Source organism: Centruroides sculpturatus, unplaced genomic scaffold (genome assembly GCF_000671375.1).
Source record: "Centruroides sculpturatus isolate CEXI.00-Female unplaced genomic scaffold, Cexi_2.0 scaffold448, whole genome shotgun sequence".
Lineage (NCBI taxonomy): Eukaryota > Metazoa > Arthropoda > Arachnida > Scorpiones > Buthidae > Centruroides > Centruroides sculpturatus.
The window spans coordinates 532178-551823 of record NW_019384639.1 but is presented as its reverse complement, the minus strand read 5'-3'; the positions used below and the strand labels follow the sequence as shown (position 1 = coordinate 551823).

General features: G+C 34.8%; 1 long non-coding RNA gene across 1 annotated transcript; it reads left to right on the top strand.

Annotated features, from left to right (window-relative positions):
• Window positions 1-13108: 13108 nt before the first annotated feature.
• Window positions 13109-14968, top strand: LOC111625947. The gene is made up of 3 exons (XR_002756812.1): window positions 13109-13262; window positions 13473-14379; window positions 14452-14968. It is a non-coding gene; the product is annotated as an uncharacterized LOC111625947 (long non-coding RNA).
• The last annotated feature ends 4678 nt before the right edge of the window (window positions 14969-19646 follow it).

The following is a 19646-nucleotide window of genomic DNA, read 5'->3' as shown; positions in this document are numbered from 1 at the left end:
ATCTAATAATAATCTTTTATGTTGCTCTAATTTATTCAACCATTTTTTAAAAATTTATTAATATTGTATTAATGAATTGAATTTTGTGATGTATTCTAAGAATAAAATCAAAGCTATTATTTAACAGGAAAATAAGTTCTCAAATTGTCTTATTTTTCAATAAATGAAAAAATGACATTATGTTATATATTAATTTTCACACCAAATTATTGCTGCTCTCAAAGTAAGGATCAAATTATCATAAAAAACTTCATATCACTTGACGTTACAAAAACAATTAGTTTTGTTCTGTTTTCAATAGCTATAGAATATCTGTATACTTTTCTAATGGTTAATATTTAATTGATAAGTGAATTTTTTTAATAAAGATAATTTTTAGTGTTACAAAAATGAAAGTGAATGAATACATTAGATTTTAGTTTAATAATTTTGTAAATTATAAGTATTATTTACTTATTAATTAAGATTTAAAATATTTACTTTCAAAGTACAAAATCTTATTCTTAATTACGTATAAACTAAGCATAAACTTAGGAAATATTGCAAAATTCATTACATAATTATGAACTTAGTTATTAAATCTATGCTTAAACCATTATTTTTCTTTATTCTGCTACTTGAAGCCAAACTTAAATTTTTAAATGTAAAGTTTGAGTAATTCAAATTACTCTGACTATAATGTTTGAAAATTTAAAAAGTGCAACATTCAGCAGTCTATTCTTTTTTTATTCAAATGCTAAGTTCCATAACATATTCTGGAAGTTTGTAACAACAACAATTCAACTGAAGTTGACTCGAGTCAAAAACATTTCTGATAGTAATTCTCAACAAGTTTGACTTCTTCAAGTAGCAGAATAAAGAAAAATAAAGGTATTAAACATGGTGCCAAGTTTTACCAATTGTGACGTTAAAACTATTTTATTTTTCAATTAAAAATTTTAAAAAAAATGTATTTTACTAAGTAAATTATGTATAAATCTCACATATGATTTACACCAAGATTCAAAATAACACAGTAACCAATATTTTTAATTGTTCTCAATAATTTTATCCAACTATATGAATTGAAAAGACTTAAATAATCCAAACATTTTCCAACAATTTGTAGCATGTTCAACCTTTGTNCTTCTTCTCATAATAGTTTTCGGTATGAATAGTTCACAGGCATGATTGATCGTAGTAATATTTTGAGCAATTTGCCTCCTAGCCCATGTTAGATCCTCCATGTTGTAAAATTCAAGGTTCGTATCTAAAAAGTTTTTGAAAGAGCTCCAATCAGCTCTGGATGGATTGTAACGAAGCTGTGAATCATATACAGCAGATAATTCAGGAGTTTGTGAGGAAAATTTGTATACAATGTACGAATGGTCGCTCAAAGAGTCCTCTTCCAGCACCTGCCAACCACAAATCCTCTGCACGCAGTTGCTGCTGCAGACCGTAAGATCTATCCAAGTTTCTCCATGTATACTGGAATAAGTAGGCGGAGAAAGAGGATTGTTTATTATTGAGAAATTATTGGTTGAGAAAAATTCCTCAAATCCCTCACCCCTATGATCGAGTTGATCTCCTCCCCAAGTTGGGGAGTGAGCATTAAAATCTCCTGCCACAATGATGTTTTCTCCTTGAAATTTGTCTATTATGTTTTGTAAATCACAAGTGATATCGTCAAGAGGATTATCACCAGGGCAGTATACGTTAACTATTATAATTCTATCACTGGCAATACAAGTCTCCAAACAAACAATATTTTCATTACTAAAAGATTTATGTAACAAAATTGGTAAATTATTGTTTACCACAATAGTGGCAGCCCATGGATAATCATTTGTACCTTTTAAAATGGTACAATTAGTAGCAAGACAACTAGGAGAATCAATACGACAATAAGGTTCCTGTGTTAATATGATATCAAAGTCTGAAAATTTAATGTTAAGGAGAGAGGAAGCCGCCATGCTCCTTCTAAGGTTTATTTGTAGTATGCGTATCATTTTGTTTATTAAGGGTTCCATAATCAGTATTATTTATTAACTTCTCTTTCACTCTGTTGTACACAGGACAGGAACCACTTCTTGCATTATGGGCACAATTTAGGGCCCTTTCATATTTACAATTGCAGCATATAGGGGTGTTATTTCGTTTGGGGCATTTATTATATGAATGGAAATACGATGATGGTACAATTGGGACCCTTCTTTTGCCTCTAAAAGCTCATATTTTAGAATTATAGATTCCTCCATCATGATACTATCGATAGTGTGGGTGCCGCCATCTTTCTTTCTTTCACCATCATTCCTAAATGCCTACAAACAGCAGCGCACTCCCGTTGTAGTGGAGATGCAGAGTGACTGCTATTAATGAATGCACCCAAAAATTGTTACCAGTTGATGATGCTCATACTGAAATCATCATATAGAATGAATAATCCTCTGGTAAAATATTTACTTAAATAATAAATAAGTATTTTACCCATAAAAAAATGAATAATAAATCTGATTTAAAAAAGGATTTAACAGCATGTATTTTAATTTTTGGAACCTAACCTCCCTTTTCGCACTAGTTCTTTGTTTCGTATAACACAGATTGTCATAACATCGCAATTTTTTTGGAACATAACTCCCGTGTTATACGGCGGTTACCTGTAGTTTAAAACTTATTTCTGGAAATCATCAATGACACAGAACTATAGGAAACTGGAGTTTGATTTATAATGGTTGACTGACCATTTTCTAGAAANACTTAAATAATAAATAAGTATTTTACCCATAAAAAAATGAATAATAAATCTGATTTAAAGAAGGATTTAACAGCATGTTTTTTAATTTTTGGAACCTAACCTCCCTTTTCGCACTAGTTCTTTGTTTCATATAACACAGATTCTTATAACACTGCAATTTTTTGGAACGTAACTCCTGTGTTATGCAGAGGTTACCTTTAGTTGAAAACTTATTTCTGGAAATAAAATCATCAATGACACAGAACTATAGGAAACTGGAGTTTGATTTATAATGGTTGACTGACCATTTTCTAGAAACTGAATACATCATAAAAGCAAGGATATAAGGTAGTATTTTCAAAGTGATGATGAAATGTTTCAATTTAAAGACAGCCTTGAACAAGTTACATTTGTAGGAGGTGAAAGCTTATCCAGGTTATTGACCTTTTGCATGTAATTACAGTAGAGCCTCGATTATCCGACTCAATTGGGGACTGGGGTTGGTTGGATAACCGAAAAGTATGAAAAAATCCATTATTAGTGTAGTATATTATTACATCCCATGTAATTAGTATATTAGTATATTGCGATTAACCTATTTTGCATTGAATTTTAATCGATGTTAAGCCTAACAAAAATCTTTTAAAATAATAATCGTTGCTATTGTATCGTTAAAAATTAGAAAATTAAGCCTCGTTTAAATACTGGCTCCCTTTCATGGTCGAATGAGTGTTGNAATTCATATGTCGGGTTATAATATGTATATAATTGGTTTTTATACGTTTTAGTTGACTGAGGAGGGGCAAAAACGGAGCCCGAAACGTGTATAGAAACGCGTCTCAACAAAAGCTGGAATAAATGAATGAGTTATGCCATGTGTTGATTACTGTGCTACATTGCAGTTTTTAAACAGATATAAAGATACAACACTGTTTCGGAATATGGAAGAAATTAAAAATTAATAAATCAGAATCAATTAGTAGAATTGTCATGAATAATTTTATTTTATTTATTTAGTACACTCTTATTAATATTTTAAAATTTTATTTTAGTTGGAGAAAATAAAGAAGGAAAGTGAATTATTGGAAGAATTAAAGTTACTTCAACTTTGATTTTGAAAAATATTGTAAAGAGAAAACAAATTGTTTTATGATAAAGTTTTATTGAAATAAAATAATTTAGTTTGAAAGAGTTTTATTATTATACTGGAATGTATCTTTCACAATAAGTTTAGTAATTATATTAAGTTATTTACAGCATTATCTCAAAGAGGTTAAACTAGCTGGGATGATAGATATTGGCCTGCCACTATTGGAACCAGATTTTGAGTTTAGATCCTCAAGGAACTTCAGGAATGTTTTTGTGGCTCATTAGTCCTGGATATGTAAAGCCCAGTCCCTCACCACTCAGCTGAATCCATGACAGGTGTGATTAGAAAGGCCTTCGTAGTATCTTCTGGCAGATAGAGTAAAAAATGAGGAAAAATATTATCTCAGAATAAGATTCTAACTTGCAATTCTCATAAATCATTTGGATGTACAAGTCCTCATTTTACGTCATTTTGTTAATTTTATTCCATTGTGTAAATTCATTAAAGGAAGATACATTTATAATCATTTACAATTATTTTCATTGAATTTTCTTAACAATAAAATTGATTCTACAAGATAAATGCCATTGATTAATGGTTCCAGAATTCTTACATCTTTTGTGTCAATCCTACTTAATGTGGCCTTAGTTTGCAGTAAAAAAATCAGTCATGCAATATTTTTCCAGCATGATGCAATTGGCTACTTTTTACCAATATGGCAATGTTTGTTGGTTTTAGAAAGGGTTGTTTATTTTCACTTCAAGTTTTTAAAAGTTTGTTTTTCAGTTTATGTAGATGTATCTTATGTTTTTTTTAGTGTTTAATTTAAAGAAATTGCTCAGCAATATTATAATCTTACATTTAAAATGCTATTTCCATTATTTTCCAAATGGAGAAAAACCACTCGATGGGCTGGTCAACAAGTTTTCTTCATGTGTCTAATGCCTAAATGGGGCCATTTCTGATAGTCATCCTGGAAAGCATTCCCTTGGAAGTTCACCCATGTGTTTTTGCTTTATCCAATTAATCCAATGTGTGCCCATGTGATAAAGCAATGATGTTCATACCACAAAGTGAATGGAGGAACCAATGCCTATGTTAATCCTATGCAAGAGAAATAGCTAAAAAATAACCAAAAGTCGTCCGGTGCTCTAGTCCGATGTGTGGTGACACACTGGTATTACATATTACCAAGACAAGTTGGAAAGCGCACAAGTCTAACTCGGTCACAGCGGTGTGACGGACAAAGGAGAATTAGCACGGAATTATTAATTAAATCAGAGATAGAACTCACCAGGTAGATCCTGGTAAGAAAACTGCTGGAAATAGTCCAGTTTGTCCATATTCTATGGATGTATAATTGACCATTTTGAAAGATGTCAGGTGGTGATGGCCTAAGCTTGAGCACACCAGTGACGTCAGGGATACCATTCTATAAGGGTCCAGATAGTACTGGAATCAAGCAGCCAAGAAGACTTGATTGATTTAACCTGATTGCAATGTGGTGCACCAACCAATACATGCAATCAGGTTGGATAGGGGAGGACTAAACTGCTGCTTAGCGGGTCGCCCCGACTAAAGAATAGAAGAGGGTGCTATCACAACACTGGTCAACAGAAGACGAAATCGAAATAGATGTTGCAATATCAGTTGCAGCCTTCAATATTCGTCATTCTTATATTCAATCAACCCTTTACAATTGATGCAAGAAAAATGCCGTACGTATCAAAGGTACTCAACATACCAGAAACGGAACTGAAGTGCGTCATCCGACTTAACAATTAAATCTACCTGACAAGTACAATTTCGATTAGAAATTGTGGAAGGTTTTCCACTTAACGAATTTGCAGGAATAGTTTTTGTATGGTACGAATGAAAACGTAGTAATAAAATGCAATATTTTTCGCCTCGAAGCAAATTAATTCATGTTGCAACATTGTACATTCTTTTTTATTGGACTAAATTGTTTTAACAATACTTCAATATTGTATTGGACAGTTTGTGATGGGGTGAATACTCTTAAGAAGATCTCGGCGATTACGTCAATGTCATTGTAAGGAGCAAATTTACTTTGAAAATAATAAATTTGGACGCGTGAATTGTTCAGTTAAATAATATAAATTTAAAAACTAACACTGTAGTTATTTCATTAAATTAATTAATTAAATAATAATATGTTCTGAAGTTGTAGTGTTAAAATTGGCCTCTATTCTTAGTCCTATTTTCGTACTTGGTGTGACTACCATTTCAAAAATCAAAGCGAAATTAATGTTAAATATATTTTGGTTAATTACGAGATTATACTAAGAAATCAGAGAATAAATAGTGTCATGTACAATTTTAGATTTCTTTATTTAACGATTCAAAAATGACCGGATGGCCGAGTGGTCAAGGTGGCAGCCTACCGCTCTGGGGGACCCGGGATCGAATCCGGACGGGTCAAGGGATCCCCAGGTATTTTTCGGGGGTGGTCCGTTCGAATATGTCGGGCACCGTCCCTCACCACCCGGTCGCCCCACTGTGGGCCTGGCCGAACCCATAATGGGCCTGCTATAAGAGGCCCTCTTAGTGCCCACAGGGCGGAAAGAGTATTAAAAAATAATAATAATAATGATTCAAAAAATAACAAATAAATTTGATTTCTGCTATGATATAAAGACTCATTCTTAATTAATTATTTATAAATTTCTCAAAGAACATTTTTGTCAAATCCAGATGCAATTTTGGTTATATGTTCTGACAAAAAGTGTGGGCTACTTGTTTAGCAGAAATATTAGCTATTGAATAAACATTTTATCGATTTAGGATCGGTAATGGCACTATTGTTGAGACCGTGAACGTCAGTGACCACTTAACATTGATGCTCACGAGGGAATTTCCCTTGAGTTGCATTTTTACATATTTTGGTAAATGGCGTATATTTTAAACTTCATTAAATTTAAACTTTTATCAACGATGGTGGCATCGGATCACTGTTTTACAAAATATTTGCATAGTGACCATGTGACGTTCTATTATCCAATCGGAAGTTACGAACTAACCAGCCCGTGAGCTAATGTTGTGAAAACAGAACTTGCATTAATTAGGAAATATTCCCATTATCTTAAATTCATCTTATTGTAAGTAAGAAATATATAAATATTTCAAAATACAGTAAAAATTTATGATAAAAGATTGTAGAAAATGGTCGTCTTAATTAAAAGTTTCAGTCAGAAATCAATATTATGATAAAATATTTAATTATCAAATATAGTATTTTTTTATCTTTGCAACGATTTTTAATGATCGATATATAATTTAAAATATCGGTCTATACAAATTACACAATTCTGCCGATTTCCATAACACAAAGTATTTGTGAAAGTAGAGAAATTTTAATTAATTAAAGCGGGACGAATTTTCATATGGGATATAAACCATAGCGGGGAATAACAATTTAATGTATTTATTAATTCCCATTTTGCTTTAACAATTCGATTGGATTTGGGCTTAACGAAAATTAAGAATAAAAAAAAGGTGAAAAGTATCTCTCAAAATAAGCGGAAAGACCCCATTCGTCGTCTGTGTAACCAAAACGATCAATTGTTTTGTAAAATGGCGCTTTGTAGGAAAATCATTGTCACTAATTGTGATAATCGGCTTGACAATGTTCAAAAATACGTAAATTTAGAAAATTCGTGGTCTGAACTTACCGATAAAATCGTTGCAAATGATGCAAAACTCAGAAAACGCTTGAAATAAATCACTTTTAATCGCACGAACAGAAAATCAAACCGCTCGCAACAACAATAATCGACCGCTTGCAACAAATTGTTAGAGTTTCATTGTTGCATCGCCACGAAATTTAATGTAAAAATGTTAAAATTTTCACTAAATTTCGTGATTTTTGCGCCTCTCTGTCGCCGAAAAGACGGATTTTCGCAAATTATTCCTTGCATATACATTCATGTTAACAATAAAATGAATTCAAAAATTTAATAGGCCCTATTTCCGTGTTTCGTGTCTATAAAGGCGAATAAAAATTTCGATATTTATGATGATTCTTCGAACCGAAAAAAGAATAGACTTGAAGTATAGTAACCCCTATTTTATCTACCAATCTATATATACATATATATAAAGCTGAAAAACCGGATTCTTTCTTTCTATCACCGTATGCCAAAATGGCAACTAAAGAAGTCCATAGATATTATTTAAATTAACAATAAATTCAGTATATTATTTGATGCAGTTTTTCGCATTTTTAACTGCTTTTTAGTAAAATATGCCACAAGATATTCAGTATTATTATTGTTTTTATTTGTAATAAGAATTTATTATTTATACCACAGAATGACACCGCTGAGCTAGAACGCCTACTAGGGGTGTCCCGGGCTACTAGAATAGAAGGATTAGTAATTTAATNATAACCGGTGTTAACAAGAACCTAATAGAACGATTTTCGGTTAGATTATAAGCACTGGCATCCGGCTACGAAATCGATACAAGCAAATTCGAAATCTACACGAAGGAAACAGCGGAGTTATACGTTTTATCATTGGTATCCCATGCCAGTCACTCTTCATAAAGTTTTAATACGCGGATTAAAAATAAGCACGCAAAAACCTAATATTCTCGTATAAAATTGAATAAAAAGTCCGATTTTATCATAATCCTTACAACCGGAAAAACAATAAACTTCAAGTATAGAAACCCCAATTTTATCTATTTTTGTAATTTAATTAAGCTGCTGGAGGGCGTTTTAGTAATTTCCGCTTTGGCGGGAACGCTGGTATGCCTCAGTTATTCGTTTTTGTTGTTCGGCTCTTTGTATAAGTTATCCATTTTTAATTTTACTGTACTAAGCTAGGGGCAGCAGGAGACCCCGATTATGTACGAACTTCCCATGCAAATCGGAAGTCACGTTATTTAAAAAAGTTGTAAGTTTGTAGTCAAACAATCGCATTAAAATGAAATCACATTAAACCGAGGTCCGCGATTACATTTTAAAAATACGTTTTTAACATTAGTGAAAAAAATCTTCAAAAAATGGAATTTCATAAAGCAATTTGTACATAAAAATACTAAGCGTATTCGTGTTAAATAATAGAGAGGTTGCGGTCGACGTTTTCATCGCGAAAACTTGTACGTCAGACGTTCAGCGCCGCCTTCCTGTAAGCCTAGAAGTTTGACAATGGCGTTTGGAACGTCAGTGGAATCATGCTCGACGTACCAAACGCCATTGTCGAACTTCTAGGCTTACAGGAAGGCGGCGCTGAACGTCTGACGTACAAGTTTTCGCGATGAAAACGTCGGCCGCAACCTCTCTATTATTTAACACGAATACGCTTAGTATTTTTATGTACAAATTGCTTTATGAAATTCCATTTTTTGAAGATTTTTTTCACTAATGTTAAAAACGTATTTTTAAAATGTAATCGCGGACCTCGGTTTAATGTGATTTCATTTTAATGCGATTGTTTGACTACAAACTTACAACTTTTTTAAATAACGTGACTTCCGATTTGCATGGGAAGTTCGTACATAATCGGGGTCTCCTGCTGCCCCTAGCTTAGTACAGTAAAATTAAAAATGGATAACTTATACAAAGAGCCGAACAACAAAAACGAATAACTGAGGCATACCAGCGTTCCCGCCAAAGCGGAAATTACTAAAACGCCCTCCAGCAGCTTAATTAAATTACAAAAATAGATAAAATTGGGGTTTCTATACTTGAAGTTTATTGTTTTTCCGGTTGTAAGGATTATGATAAAATCGGACTTTTTATTCAATTTTATACGAGAATATTAGGTTTTTGCGTGCTTATTTTTAATCCGCGTATTAAAACTTTATGAAGAGTGACTGGCATGGGATACCAATGATAAAACGTATAACTCCGCTGTTTCCTTCGTGTAGATTTCGAATTTGCTTGTATCGATTTCGTAGCCGGATGCCAGTGCTTATAATCTAACCGAAAATCGTTCTATTAGGTTCTTGTTAACACCGGTTATCTCTGCAGTAAGAGTCACATTCGAAAAAAATCTTGCCGAATTACCGTCGTTAGTGTTTCCACCACCTTGTTTGGGAGGATCCAGAAGTAAACCAGTTTCGGTTCTAAATCTATCAATAATATTTTTCTTTCTTGCTGATACTGACTCTTTCTCTTCGGTCTCGCGCACTTGGCATTTTTTTTATATCCATTCGATACGCTATGTAAAGAATGCATTCCATGAATCTTATGTGACAATGAAGAGTCGATGGACCAAATTAAAAAGTTTCTTCATTACATTGCCTCATTTTAATGTTACGTAGATCGTTCATTTGGCTGGATGGGACGTCCCATTATTTGTTTTTGTGGTGTTTTACAGCTTGTACTAGTTTGTGGCAAATCGCCATTTTCGATACTTATCTAATCATTGAGCCATAAATGATTTTTGGTTGAAAAATGTTTGATATTTTGATTACGTTTCTTCCATCTTTGACTTACCAACGGAAGAAGTAATTCGACGTAACTCATTTCCCACTTACTCGACTGGAATTTGTTAAATTAAACTTTTTTTTTTTAATGTAGTCTACAATAATATTTTTTACTTCGAATGATCCGCTTATCATTTTATCTTTTTCTCTTACTTTTTCAAAAAGTTCACTCCTGCTGACTTTTATTTTTACTCTTTCCTCCCTGTAGGCACTAAGAAGGCCTCTTATAGCAGGCCCATTATGGGTTCGGCCAGGCCCACAATGGGGCGACCGGGTGGTAAGGGACGGGGCCCGACATATCCGAACTACCACCCCCCCGAAAAATACCTGGGGATCCCTTAACCCGTCCGGATTCCATCCCGGGTCCCCCAGAGCGGTAGGCTGCCACCTCGAACGCTCGGCCATCCGGCCTCCACTTACGCTGACTACGAGCCAACGCCCTGTAAAAGAAAAAATGGTTATACGTCAAAATCCTCACGTTTCCGCACACAAATATCCGTTAGACATAATTATAAAACCTTCAAAATTTTGAAAAAAAGTGCAGAAGTTTTGAACTTCTACTTATTTAAAACAAAGTGTAAAAATCCCTTGGGTTTGCGATTGTTTTATATAAAATCTCCTCATTGACTATTATTAATGAAATATACATATTAAAATACATACTTTGGCGATTACTAATCATCTTAATATTGGATAAAAACACTTAAAACAGCCAAAGAAATAACTATTCAAAACAAGTCCGAACACGACACTAACGTTATGATTCCAACCAGATATAAAAATGATGCTTTTCTTTTGTTGCTTAGCAAAGCCACGGTACGTATTTTAAAAATTATCGATAGCAATTGACTCATTGGAATGTTGTTTAATTAATTAAGTAATTCTTATCATTTACGTGATTTTAAATAACTGAATCGGAAGGCAAGATATTTCATGCAAAAGCCCACTGTACACCTATGTAACTTACTGTGTTTTACTATATAACTGTACTATGTAACTGCATTTTAATTGTTGAATGATGTCAGTTTCGTTACATCATTGCTTATAGCATCAAAGTTGACGGCAATTTTTCCTCTAAATTGTACGATAATAGGCCTACAGTAACATATAAGTGGACTGTCTATTCTCATGCCGTCCTTATCCCGAACAGTTTGTAGATATCTATCCGTTCCGAATGTTCTATCATAACACAACACAAAACCCTCTGTTCTATCTATAAGGAGATAGCCCGATGTAGTAAGCACAGGATTGTAAGGAGTGAGGAAATTGTAGGCTTTTAGAGGAACCCTACAATTTCCTCACTCCTTAGAAATCGAGAGAAAATAGTGCTTCGGCCGAAACAACTTGAAAGGTTAGAAATGTACAAAGCCTTCGTAGTTAACTTCAAGGAGACAGACTCTATTTCGTCAGGCTGGAGAGCGTATAAAAAGTTATAAGTGAAGGTTTCTTCTTCCAATTGTCAGACTAGTAATATCTATCACGTCTTTCTTAATTATGCATAATTAACAGAGACCGAGATTAAAACAGTTCTCTTTATTTCGCCTATTTCGGATTGGTCCCTATTCGCGCTCACGGCTTCAGTGTCTCCAACATAACGAACAAAAGGTTAGTTCGTCTTAATATACTTTTGTTATCCACAATGATGGATATAGTGCACAATTTGTACACATCTTAATGGTGTAGTTTCTACATATCAGTCTCTTGCACTTACTGGCATGTTTTCTTTGTTTATTTTTGATGGGAAAATGCCTTTTCTCGCAATTATTAACTCCTTTTTACCTCTCAGAAGGATTTTAACTTCGATATTCTGCTTCATAACACGACAAAGATCAAAATTTAGTTTTCATCGTAAATATTTTCACAAACAAACGATAACTACGAGCAATTGTCTATTGTGACACGGTCACAATGCCGGACTGCAATTCTTAATCATATTTTGAAATCATTTAATTCAAAATATCTCAAGCTAGTAGTGGCTTGCCCCTGTACATCACACTTTTCCGTTAACAATAGTCATCTGTTAACTGACGTTTTGAATTGAAAAAAAAAAAAAGATTTTCGGTTTGAATCGGAAGATCATATATAGTTAATTGGGGCCTCCTGTCTCTAAAGTTTCCACATCTGGTCTCGGATTTCATATAATTCCGTTCTCGAGGTTAAGACATGCGGACGGACGACAATGACAAAATTTGGAAATAAATGTAGCATTCCTCCCAAAGCAGAATTGTCGCGTTGTAAGTAAAAAAAATTCTCAGCGGTCAGGAAATAAAATATCATGGCACGAGAGGTACGAGCGAAAGTTTCAAAGTTGGATCAACACTTGCGGACGTGTCAAATTGATTAAGCGATCACATTAAGAATTTAGGGGAGAGATCCTTTAAAAAGTCAGAAATTCAAGGAGAAAGAATGGTCGTTTCCCCCTAGCTCAGTCTGTTTATCCTCTGTGTCGGACTTAATTTTCGTTCGGCCGTATTATAAAGGTTTTTCGCTATTTTTAATATTAATGTTGCATTAATAGGCGAAACCCGCGGCGACCGAGGAATCCTAAGAATTTGATTTATTTCATGCCATGGTCGAAAATGGACGAAAAACATATTTATTCGAACGAATTTCGGAGATGGTCAAGCCTCGAGACGTAGAATTTAAAAAGATCCACGGTCGACATTCTGCACCATGTAAATGCAGAAGATGATTTATTTATTTATTATTTAATTTATTAAATAATAAATAAATATTTATTTAATTCATTAAATTATTAATATAATTTAAAAAAGAAAAATAATTATAAATTAATTAATTAAAAAAATTAAAAAATTGATTTTTTTACGAAATTCGAACATTGTTGACGCGTTTTTAACGTTTGTTCGAAATACGTCACGCATGACGAATCGCAGTTCGATTGTGTTTCTTGTTGCTTTCGGACGTGCTTTTGTTCTGCTCTTGGATTGCGTTGCTTTTTTTGCGGTTTGTGCACTTTTGCGGAGAGGATTCAAGATTTTTTAGGTAAGTCTTAGTCCATATTGACCCTAGACGTAAGAATTGATTTAATATTACTTGGAGAATCGGTCCCAGAAGACATCTCGGCACATCGTTCGATAGTCGGATTCGAATCTTTTAGATTTAAAAAGGCGGCTTGCTTTTACTCGGAAGAATTTAAGCATTAATTTAAGCTTTTGTTTTCACTGGACTAATTGCAAATTTTCTTTTTTACAGGATGAAGACGTTGCTGCGTTGTTGGAGGCGGTTCCGGCGGAGGCAGGCGGTGGCGCCGGAGGGAGAGGGTTCCTCGGACGACGCGGAACGAGTCTGTCGTTCCGTGCCGTCCGAGGAGCGACAGGCAGCGGGTGAAGAAGGCCTTGGCCAAGTGCGCGTGGCGTGGCATCCTCCCGGAGTCGGGATGATGCGACGCTACACCCAGGGCCCAGTGCGCTTGGCCGAGGTCTTCGGGGGTCATCCGGCCACAGACCTTGCTGTGGAGGATGTCGAAAGTGACAGCTCGTCCGAGCTGACACTTTCTGTTTGGTCGTGTTCTGCCCGTTCGTCCGCGACGGCGACGCCACCGCCTTGCCGAAGTCGGGACGGGGAGGAGTCGGAGGAGAGAGCCCCCGAAGTCGAGGGACCGTGCTGTCCGTGGTTTAGTTGCTGCGGACGGCTGCGGTTGCCTTGGCCTAGGCGGTGATCTTCTTCGATTTCCTCTTCTTCACCCGGATGCGACTTTCTTACCGGATTCGACACTTTTCACCCGGACATGACACTTTTTAACGGACGTGACCTCTCTTACCCGGACGTGACCCACGGACTTGACACGTTTCTTCACCGGACGCGACATTCGGCCGACCTTTCTTCCCAAACAGCTGTTATGAGGATTGAGCTTCCGGTTAGGGTTCGTTAGGTTAGCCTAGGCTAGCCTAACGAACCCTTCGCTCTTCTCATAACACTGTTCGGGAAGAAAGGCTGTCTGATTAAGGTAATAATCTTGACCTTAGGTAATAAATGAATAAACTTCTCGTTTTCTCACTGCCTTTGTGTTTTGTAGGAACATTTGGGAGGGAGAAGAATCTCCCTCCCCAACTTTACCACGAAGAGGACCATTTATCGTACAAGTGAATATTTTCCGATGGTAAGAACTCTTTCGTTTCATTTCTTAACACATCTTATTCTCGTATCGTAATTTACTGTTTTCTGTTTATAGACGTGCCGAAGATGTTCTTCGATCACACACATACACACACACGCACGGACATAACACCACTGTACACGAAGATATACACCGTTTAACCTTTACTCGAATTCTCGCACTCACGCACTTACACATCAAGCGCTCGTTCTGTGTAATTCCACACAGTGAAACAACCCGAATACACGCTTCCCACAAATCCAACCCCTGGGTCCTCGTCCCGGGAAGTGGAAACGCCAATTTTAAAGATTAAAATACTTTAAATTGGCGGCCGAAGGGGCTCTGGTAATCACACATCTTGCATCGATTAAATGCAATTTCAGACATTAGATTTTAGACATAATCGTTTGGTGATGAATTGGGAAGGAGAAGAATCCTGTACCAAGTATTAAACATTGTTTTTCCCACTATGTTTTGTTTTTGTGGCTTCTTTTTTAATCGTGGTCTCAAACTTTTTCAGGCAAATTGCAAGGAATAATTTGTTGTATATGAATTTTTTTTTCTTGAAATACGAAAATAAATGTTTACTTCACATTTGTTTATGGTTATTTTAATACTTAAGCAACAACATATTTACAGGACTTCAATTAATTTTAATGGGAAGTTTGAAAACCAGATGGTTTCAAACTTTTTTTCCAGGATTGTATATATAAAAGCATTCTAACTTGAATTTAACAAAAAGTTTACGAGTTTAGCATGCATAAATCATTTAAAAAACACGGAGAAACGAGAACGTATACAGCGAAGTTCACCAGAATTGTGCACTAAGTGATAGCTGCGAGGAAGAGGTAGTCAACCTTCTACCGTGTTAACCCTCTGAACACACCTGAAATTTCCCTAAAATTAACAGAGTTTTCCCTTAATAGCGTTGCTCCACATATAAAAAAAAGTACCAGTATTTCGACAATCCAGAGAAAAACAGATTTTCACGTTAGGACGTAGGCGCTAGGGCACAGCTGTGGTTTTCTGTGTTAGCACTATTTGTTAGGACTGGTGTTTTAGGACTATGACAGTTTGAGTTAAAGCCAGAGTTTAGCAAAAGTATCGTGTGATAACAATTGTATATTTATGTAATAAACAGTCATATCTGTATTACGTATATTTAGCGGGTTTATTCCTTTTAAGTGTCATGGCGGAAGCGCGTCCAATTCGCTTCAAAGATAGCGGCCCGGTTCGGGGTCTGGTAGTCATATGTCATTGGGAATAACCGTACAGAATGGCAAAATACGACTTTTAAATTTAGGAATAATTTTGTCTGACGAAGATATTCAACTCTATGCTTTTATTTTATTTTTAAATTAGATACTTATTTTTATCGCGGGACAGTTTTACGGATAACAGAATTAAAGTTAAAATAAAAATATTTGTTTAAGCAGGTCGTATTTTTCGGTCGAGTGCCTAGCATGCAGTCAATTATCGAGCATTTTATTTTTTTTTTTTTTAACGTGCATTCGAATATCGAATTATTCGAGTTGGGAGTTGTTCGTGCACTGAGGCACCACTGTATATATTTCTAGCGCTGATATTTTAAATTAAGAATAATTTTGTAAAGGTCGCTTTTCATAAAACCTTTCTCCTGTTATCACGTTTCCTTTTAATGATAAATTTTTTAGTACTTTAATTAAATTGGTTTAATTAACTCCAAGCATGAAGTTTCTGCTGCTTATAACTGTAATTATTTTTGTATTAATTCATATTTCGTATGAAGAAACTACGGATGAATTTTGCTGTAAGTAGGATGGATCATGATGATGATAATTTATAGCTACAAAACGAGCAATTATTTATTGTGACATCGTCACAATGCCGGGCTGCAATTTTTAATCATATTTTTAATTAATTTAATTCAAAATATATGCTCTTCACCTTAAATTAGTAGTGGCTTGCCCCTGTACAGTACATCATACGTTTCCTTTAACAATAGAGTCGTCTGTCTAACACCTTTCGGCGGAAAAGTTTTGAATTGACGTAAAGTGACATTCGGAAGTTGTTATATAGTTAATCGGGCCTCCTGCCCTTAAGGTTTCCATATCTTGTCTCTGATTTCATCTGCCTAACTCTTTTCTAAAGACGGACGACAGTGGAAATTTATAGGTTAAAAAAAAATGAAACAATTAATACTTTTCCCAATTTAACACATAATATGAGACAACATGTCTACAATTATGGTATTCTTCAAGCACATTTCCACAATTAAAGGCCGTTGGAATGTACTGCAATTAACATTGCTTTGGTTTTCTTTGTTTTATTGAAAAAACTATATTTTTAACTATACAAAGTAGGCATATACTAGTTTTATACATTCTCAGTCAAACATTTTATTATTTTCTTTTTTATTTGCATATTGCTTCTGTAAACAGTGGTACCGCAAATATAACCAAGAGTGCTACCATCAAATTTTCATTTTCCAAATGTACAGATATAAATTTAAGGATATGTGGCACCATCTAATTCTCATGACTAGTTAATCTACAAATTTTAAGTTTATCTGTACATTTTTTATGTTCCTTGCAGAAATTATCACATTAAGTAATTCTTATCATTTACGTGATTTTAAATAACTGAATCGGAAGGCGAGATATTTCATGCAAAAGCCCGCTGTACACCTATGTAACTTACTGTGTATTTGCATTTTAATTGTTGAATGATGTCAGTTTTTTATAGATGACGTCATCGTTTCGTTACATCATTGCTTATAACATCAAAGTTGACGGCAATTTTTCCTCTGCAGCGATTTTGCTAAATTGTACGATAATAGGCCTACAGTAACATATAAGTGGACTGTCTATTTTCATGCCGTCCTTATCCCGAACAGTTTGTAGATATCTATCCGTTCCGAATGTTCTATCATAACACAACACAAAACCCTCTGTTCTATCTATAAGGAGATAGCCCGATGTAGTAAGCACAGGATTGTAAGGAGTGAGGAAATTGTAGGCTTTTAGAGGAACCCTACAATTTCCTCACTCCTTAGAAATCGAGAGAAAATAGTGCTTCGGCCGAAACAACTTGAAAGGTTAGAAATGTACAAAGCCTTCGTAGTTAACTTCAAGGAGACAGACTCTATTTCGTCAGGCTGGAGAGCGTATAAAAAGTTATAAGTGAAGGTTTCTTTTTCCAATTGTCGGACTAGTGATATCTATCACGTCTTTCTTAATTATGGATAATTAACAGAGACCGAGATTAAAACAGTTCTGTTTATTTCGCCTATTTCGGATTGGTCCCTATTCGCGCTCACGGCTTCAGTGTCTCCAACATAACGAACAAAAGGTTAGTTTGTCTTAATATACTTTTGTTATACAATGGTACTTCATACATTGAACGTTTCAGAGTTGGAATGCTAAATTTGAGATAAATTCGGTTCAGAGTTTGAACTGCGCATATAGTGAAAAAATAGGCGTGCAAGACTCATTCCGAACTACCTGTAAATCAGACAGAAACGTTAGAACATCTTTCTTGCCAAAGTAAAAATATAAAACACATCTGGAATAAGACTGCAGTATTATTAAAGAAGCGAAAAAGAAACACATCAGACGTTAAAACGATATCCTATAGGACCTATAAGGATGCAACTAGTTGGTGCACACCGTGCCAATCGCTTCTTATCCGACACGAGGCATGGCATCTGGTTGTCGCGATAACGAAGCCAGAGATTCGAAAGTAATCCAACACGTCAGCTGCAGCACCGCTACAAATATGATGAAAAAACCGTGTAACTATTTAAAACATTACGCTTATCACACGCTTACTCGATTTATGTAAAAGCCATCTTCATAAAAATAATTGCCGGATCAATACTTTTGAATGTAATCAATCAGTGTATTACCACAGCTATATACAATGTATATAATAATATATGTAGCAATAAATATTTTATTTAAAAAAAGGGTGAACAGTGATGCAATTACCATCTATATTTTGTTTCGTTTGTCAATTCGTTTTCTGTTGGATTTAATAGTGAATAAATTCAAATATTCATAATACCTACTTTTTGTACGTTTATAAATAACATTTTATATAGCATTTAACATTTAAATAACGTTTTATAACATACAAATGAATACGATATTGTTAGAAAATAACAATAGACGTATTATTTGATAAACCATTTTTTCGATTACATTATTAGAATAACAGACATCTCTGTTGACTCGTCTTCCTAGGAAATGGCCAAACCAAGAGATAAAAAGAAAAAGACAAGAAAAAGTGGATACCCGGTGGCCATCAGAAACACCAAAAAGAGAAAGACATTCCTCGGATGTCCGTTGGGTCCCAATCGCGCTTACAGGTTGCCCGGCATTGGACCCGTGTATGGAAGACGATTTAGAGACGGAGGCTACCAATTTGTCTATCACATCATCAAGAGATTTCTGAAGATGAAGGGCAACGAAGAAAAGTTCCTGACTTGGCTTCGTTACAAGACTGGAGCAACTCGATACCACGCCTACCAATGCTACGACAGTATTATGAAGTGGTGTCGAGATAATAATTTCCTGTAGCCGAGATGCCATCTAAGAAAGAAAAACGGGCATCCACATAAAGCAAAATTCCTCATAAAAATTCAGCGTTGGCTCTATAATAAATGAATCGGCGATTGGATGTGTTTGATTAAATTTAATTACTAATATCTCCCGAAAAAAAAATTTATTAAATAGTTGCATTTTGAATTGATTATTATAAAATTAATAAAATTTTTACTTTCAGTTTCTAAGATATTTTGGTGTTGTGTCAATTCATTTTTGTGTTATTATTTGCTGTGTCTTAGTTGTTGAATAGGATAAAGCAGTGGTTCCCAATTAGTTTTTCCTGCGTACCACTTCAAGAAAAAGCTCAAATTCGCGTACCCCTTATAGCAGAAATTCATATTAATCCATACTAATACAGTAGAACCTCCATTATCCGGACCTCCATTATCCGGATTTTCGATTATCCGGATTGTTCAAAATAAACAAAAAATTTTACGAATTTGCTGATTTGCATTTGGCGAATTACGACACTGTTTATGTACGTGATGGAATGCATAACTTTTTTTTTGTTTCAACAATGTCTCACCCGGCACAGTGGCCGTAAACTCTTAAATATATTTTGCGTCGTAATAAAAATATAACTTGACATACGTATTTATAAATAATTTATATTCAAATTACATCATTTCTATGACCAAGGGCGGCGTAAGGCATGGACGACGTGGGCCACCGCCTATGCCTCGC